Genomic DNA, 5,544 nt, shown 5'->3' with positions numbered 1-5,544 from the left:
TCACTATATGATCATATTAAAGTCTCATTAAAGACATTATCAACACAGTAAATTCATCAATTACTCCGGGTGCCTGCATACACCAATAATAATCATAAATATCGTGAGTACTCTTTATAGTCCCACTCTGCACACTGGTGCCTTACTGTGACATAGGTGAGCCTTGCTCACGACATACAAAATACTCAGGCTAAATAATATAGCTGACTAAAGGGGAATTGGGAGGGAAACTAGTATCACCTACTTCCACCTATCCTCTGGTGAGAGTTGAGTTGTAGCTCCTGGTCCTGGCTCCTGCCTCGTGTAGGGAACGCCCCCACACACACATTGTCGTGTCCTCCAGGAACTCAATCAACGTCCCACCGTATGCGCGTCGTCTCCGTGCCTTTTCACTGCAGTTCCGTGCTCCTCCTCGACTTCTTGTGGGGTTGGAGTCGGTCTCCCGGCCGTCGACTTCTCCTCCCAGCTACGGCTGCCCGCCTACGTCTCGGCTGCAGTCGTTCGGATTCCCGAACAATTTTCCTCTTCCACTGCTTCCCGGTGGCTCGGTCCAGCCACTATGCCATCACAAACGAGTGAACTGCCTCAGACGTCATATACGTCACTGCACAGACTTCACTTCTTCTTACACAGTACCTGTCCCGGAGCACTTGTTGCTCAATATCCCGTCGATTCCCTCTCTGGTCCAACACATGAACGAAGGAAGACCTCACAGAGTACTGGCAGACTTCGGGTGACGCGTAAAATCCACGGGAACGGGAAACAACTGTCAAACTGACAGGACCAATCTTCGCACGTCCAACCACCTTGACGTGTCGTGTCAGACTGATTTCCTCCGGAGGATTGGCCCAGCAACTACGTCATCACTGTGAAGCTATCAGCCGTCGCATACGTCGCTGCCTAGACTCCACTCTTGCACAACACCTGTCCCCGGAGCACTTGTTGCTCAATATTCTGTCAATTCCTTCTCTGGTCCAACACATGAACGAAGGAAGACCCCACAGGTGATGGCAGACCACGGGTGATGCGTAAATCCTCCGGAGACGGGGTAAACAATCCAACTGACAGGACCCCCCAGCACACGTCCGACCTCCTTGACGTGCTGTCTTAGACTGATGGCGCCAGCGCGGCGCGATGACCGGAACCCCTTCCTTCGTGACGTCATATTCGCCACGGGAGGTTTTCATTGGCTCCCTGTGCCACGTCGCTGTCGGTGACCAATCTAGTGTCACTGACGTCACACAGTTTTGGCGGCAAAACAGAAGAGCCAGCGCCATATTGGCTTCCTAAAGGGCCTAAACCACAGCCCAAAATACTCTTCTTTTATAAATTTCTCGGCACTTCGAGAACACTACACTCTCCCACATATACCAAACTGATGCCTGCGACCTAGAGAACGCTCGGGTAAAGTGGACATGACTCTTACTGCAGGCGTGGGAGAAATATAAGGGGGGGGAACACCGTCACACAGGTTATTATTACAACATGCTATTATTGTTTGTTATAATTGGGGATATTATTACAACAGACTATTACTGCAGGTTTTTCTTCTTCTTCTTCTTCTTCTTATTATTATTATTATTATTATTATTACAACAGGCTTTTGCTGTAGGTTATTATTACAACAGGCTGTTACTGTTTTATTTTAGTGCATTTTATGAGCAGGTTGTTATTTTGGATTGCTGTTTATTGATATTGATGCTGATTAATGTGGCAGGTTATTATAACAGGTTATTGGGAAAAAGTTGTTCAATTTTAATCAACTTTATTTACTTGTAATATATAAAAAGGGCTCCAACTGGTCCAAGTTTCAGCATCGCAGCATAAATAGAATGGGAGAAACAAAATATAAAACCTTTTATTCAACGATTTTTAAACATTTACAAAATGAATTTTCAAACACAAGTATCAACTGAAATTATTTCTAAGACACTCAGCTATCACATTAGCATATAGTAAGGGATTCGTCTTTCTATTTTTATCAAAAATATATATAGTGCAATAATATAATTGTTCAAGGTTAAAATAAAAATTATGCAACAAAACGATGTTTATATATATTTATAAAATTAATAAATGGACATAAATATAAAAAGTCTTAATAATGTTATAGAGGCATAAACGCTACATATTAGGTGAAAATTTCATGTAAACTGATTAGTAAATGAAATGAAAGAGAAAATTCAATATTATGTTACTTGGAAAATAATTAAGTCAAAGATCCTGCCACCAGTGACTGAGGTTGACATTGATCAATTTCCTTCAGAACTGGCAACCTAACAGATTGGCTTACGTTCTGTAAGGTGTATAAGTGTCACGCAAATCGTCCGAACCAAAAATGAGAAAACCTTTCTAAAAAAAAAAAAAATTACTTCATTTTTTTATAAAACTAATTATTGAAATCTTTTATTATATGCTATTGTGATAGCTGAGAGTCATAGACATGATTTCAGTTGACACTTGTGTTTGATGTTAATTTTTTACCATTTTGGAAAAGTTCTGACAAATAATTCAATATTTTCTTCTCCCTTCCTATTTATGCTATGATGCTAAGACTTGGACCAGTTGAAGCCCTATTCATATACACCTAATTAAAGACGTTTACACAGGCTGGTTGTTGAGGCTAGATATTACTCCAGGTTATTAGGGAGAGGTTATTTCGGAAAGATATTACGTGAGGATATTAAGGCAGGTTATTTGGGCACGGAGTTATGAGGGAGTTGTTATACAGGGTGTTACAACATGTTTCGGTGTTTTATAATTTCTGCAAGATATTTCGTGCAGAAATAACTTTCATATTATATATGCACATTATTGCATCAGGTTATTATGATGTGTTATTACTGGAGATTATTAGGGCGAGTTATTATGTCAAAATTTAGAAGAATGTTATTATATCCAGTTATAAGGTATTTACTGCTATTATTTACAGTAGGATAATACTGCAGTTTCCAATAGCTGATAATTAAGATTGGTTATTTTTCTTTATTTAAACTATTATCATATAAATTCCTAACACACGTAATTTATGCACCTCACCTGAGGTGAATAAATTACTGGGTTAAGGACTTTATTATTAAGGAAGAGTCAAAATTTGTATGGGTTATTATTAAAACAGGCTATTATTGAAGGCTATTACTATGGGTTATTATAACAACAGGCTATTATTGTATGTTATTAATGCAGGTTATAATAACAACAGGCCATTATTTTAGATTATTACTGCAAGTTATTATAACAGGCTATTATTTAATGTGATTACTGCATGTTATTAATACAACAGGCTATTATTGTAGGTTATTACTGCAGGTTATTATTACAATTCGTTATTTTTTAATAATAGCCTCGGAGGAAACCACACATAACGCATTGGAGGGAATGTGGGTCCCCTCCAATACAGTTTCTGTGTGCTTTTCTCCTACCACCCCCTTCCTTTTTTTTTTGTTTTTTTCCTTTATTGTGTATTTAAAGGTTACAAAACATACAAGACAAATGCCTAAAGGTCATTGATCTCTTGAAGCTCCTCCGCTTCTGGACAGGAACCGAGGACGCAGCAAGCATTTCCCCTCTGGATCGCCACACTGAGACGCTGAAACAAAAAACTGGAAGCCCTTGGGTCTCTGGTGACGTCAATGAGCTTGGAACCCAATTCCTTGAGAAATCCCAAGGCACTCTTGCCCCAGGGGCCATGCGTCTCAGACGCTATGGGAACAAAGAGGTATTGACCTTCCAGTCGCCTGTACTCGAGTGATTTTGCTGTTTCCCTGTGGTTGGCCGCCCCACCTGCTTGATCAGCTCCGAAGTGTACATAGGTGTCAGCCAGGGTGGATACACATGTGTAGTCCCACACCAACTGTCTACCCTCCTTCCAGGAGTATATGGTGATGCCATCAGGGCGAAGTGCGAGGAAATCCGGGTTTTGGACCCCTAGGATGCGAGGTTCTCTCTGCTGCTGTTATTCGTTATTATTGTATTTTATTACTGCAGGTTATTATTGAAACAGGCGATTACTGAACGTTATTACTAAGGGTTATTATTACATCAGGTAAATATTGTAGGTTATTACCGAAAGCTATTATTACAACAGGCTTTTGCTGTAGGTTATTACTGCAAGTGTTTATCACAAAAGGCAATTAAAGGAGGGTTTTGGTGCTTGTTATAATGGCAGGTTGTTATTCCGGCTTGCTGTTTATTGAAATTGATGATGAATAGTGAAGCGGGTTATTATAACAGGTTACTAGAGAAGTTTTAACAACTGGTTGTTTAGTGTAATCACATAGAAAGACTGGTTGTTGTGGCTGGTAATTACACCAGGTTATTAGGAAAAGGTTAATTTGGAAAGTTATTACGGGAAGATATTAAAGCAGGTTATTGGAGCGAGGTGTTATGAGGAAGTTGTTATACCGGGTGTTACAACATGTTTTTGTGTTTTATTATTTCTGCAAGATATTACGTGTATAAATAACTCTGATGATATATATCCACGTTATTCCGACAGGTTATTATGATGTGTTATTACTGGAGATTATTAGGGCGAGTTATAATATCCATTTTTTGCAGAAGGTTATTACTTCCGGTTATTGCTGCTATTCTTTTCAGTTGGTTATAACATGAGATAATTATGAGCAGTTATTACAGCAGGATAATACTGTAATTTTTTACGGCTGATAATTATGATTGGTTATTTTTCTTTATTCAAACTATTAATATAAATTCCTAACACGAAATTTATACACCTCACCTGAGATGCATAAATTACTGGGTTGATTACTTTATTAATAAGGAAGAGTCAAGGTCAGTGTGTGGGGTCACCCGCTGGGGTCACGACGGTCCTCATAATCTTGTGGTGGATTATTATGGAGGGTTATTGTGGTGGATAATTATGGAGGGTTATTGTGGTGGATTATTATGGAGGGTTATTGTGGTGGATTATTATGGAGGGTTATTGTGGTGGATTATTATGGAGGGTTATTGTGGTGGATTATTATGGAGGGTTGTTGTGGTGAATTATTATGGAGGGTTAGTGAGGTGGATTTTATGGAGGGTTATTATGATGGGTTATTATGCAGGGTTATTGTGATATAATTGTTGTGGATTATTATGGAGGGTTATTGTGGATCATTTTGGTGGGCTATTGTGGTGGATAATTATGGAGGCTTATAGTGATCTATTATTATTGTGGGTTATTGTGGTTGATTATTATAGAAGGTTATATTGGTGGATTATTATGGAGGGTTATTGTGGTGGATTATTATGGAGGGTTATTTTGGGGGATTATTACTGAGGGTTATTGTGGTGGATTTTTAAGTTAGGTTATTGTAGTGTCAAATTTTTGAGGGATATTGAGAGGGATTATTGTGGAGGGTTATTAGTTTGGGCTATTGTGATGGATTATTAAGGAGGGTTATTGTGGTAGATTATTATGGAGGGTTATTGTGGTGAATTGTTATTGAGGGTTAGTGTGATGATTTATATTGTGGGTTATTGAGGTGGGTTATGTGGTGGATTATTAACGAGGGTTATTGTGGTGGAGTATTTTCGAGG

This window comes from Procambarus clarkii, chromosome 28, assembly GCF_040958095.1.
Source record: "Procambarus clarkii isolate CNS0578487 chromosome 28, FALCON_Pclarkii_2.0, whole genome shotgun sequence".
NCBI lineage: Eukaryota > Metazoa > Arthropoda > Malacostraca > Decapoda > Cambaridae > Procambarus > Procambarus clarkii.
Note: the sequence above shows the minus strand (reverse complement) of the source record.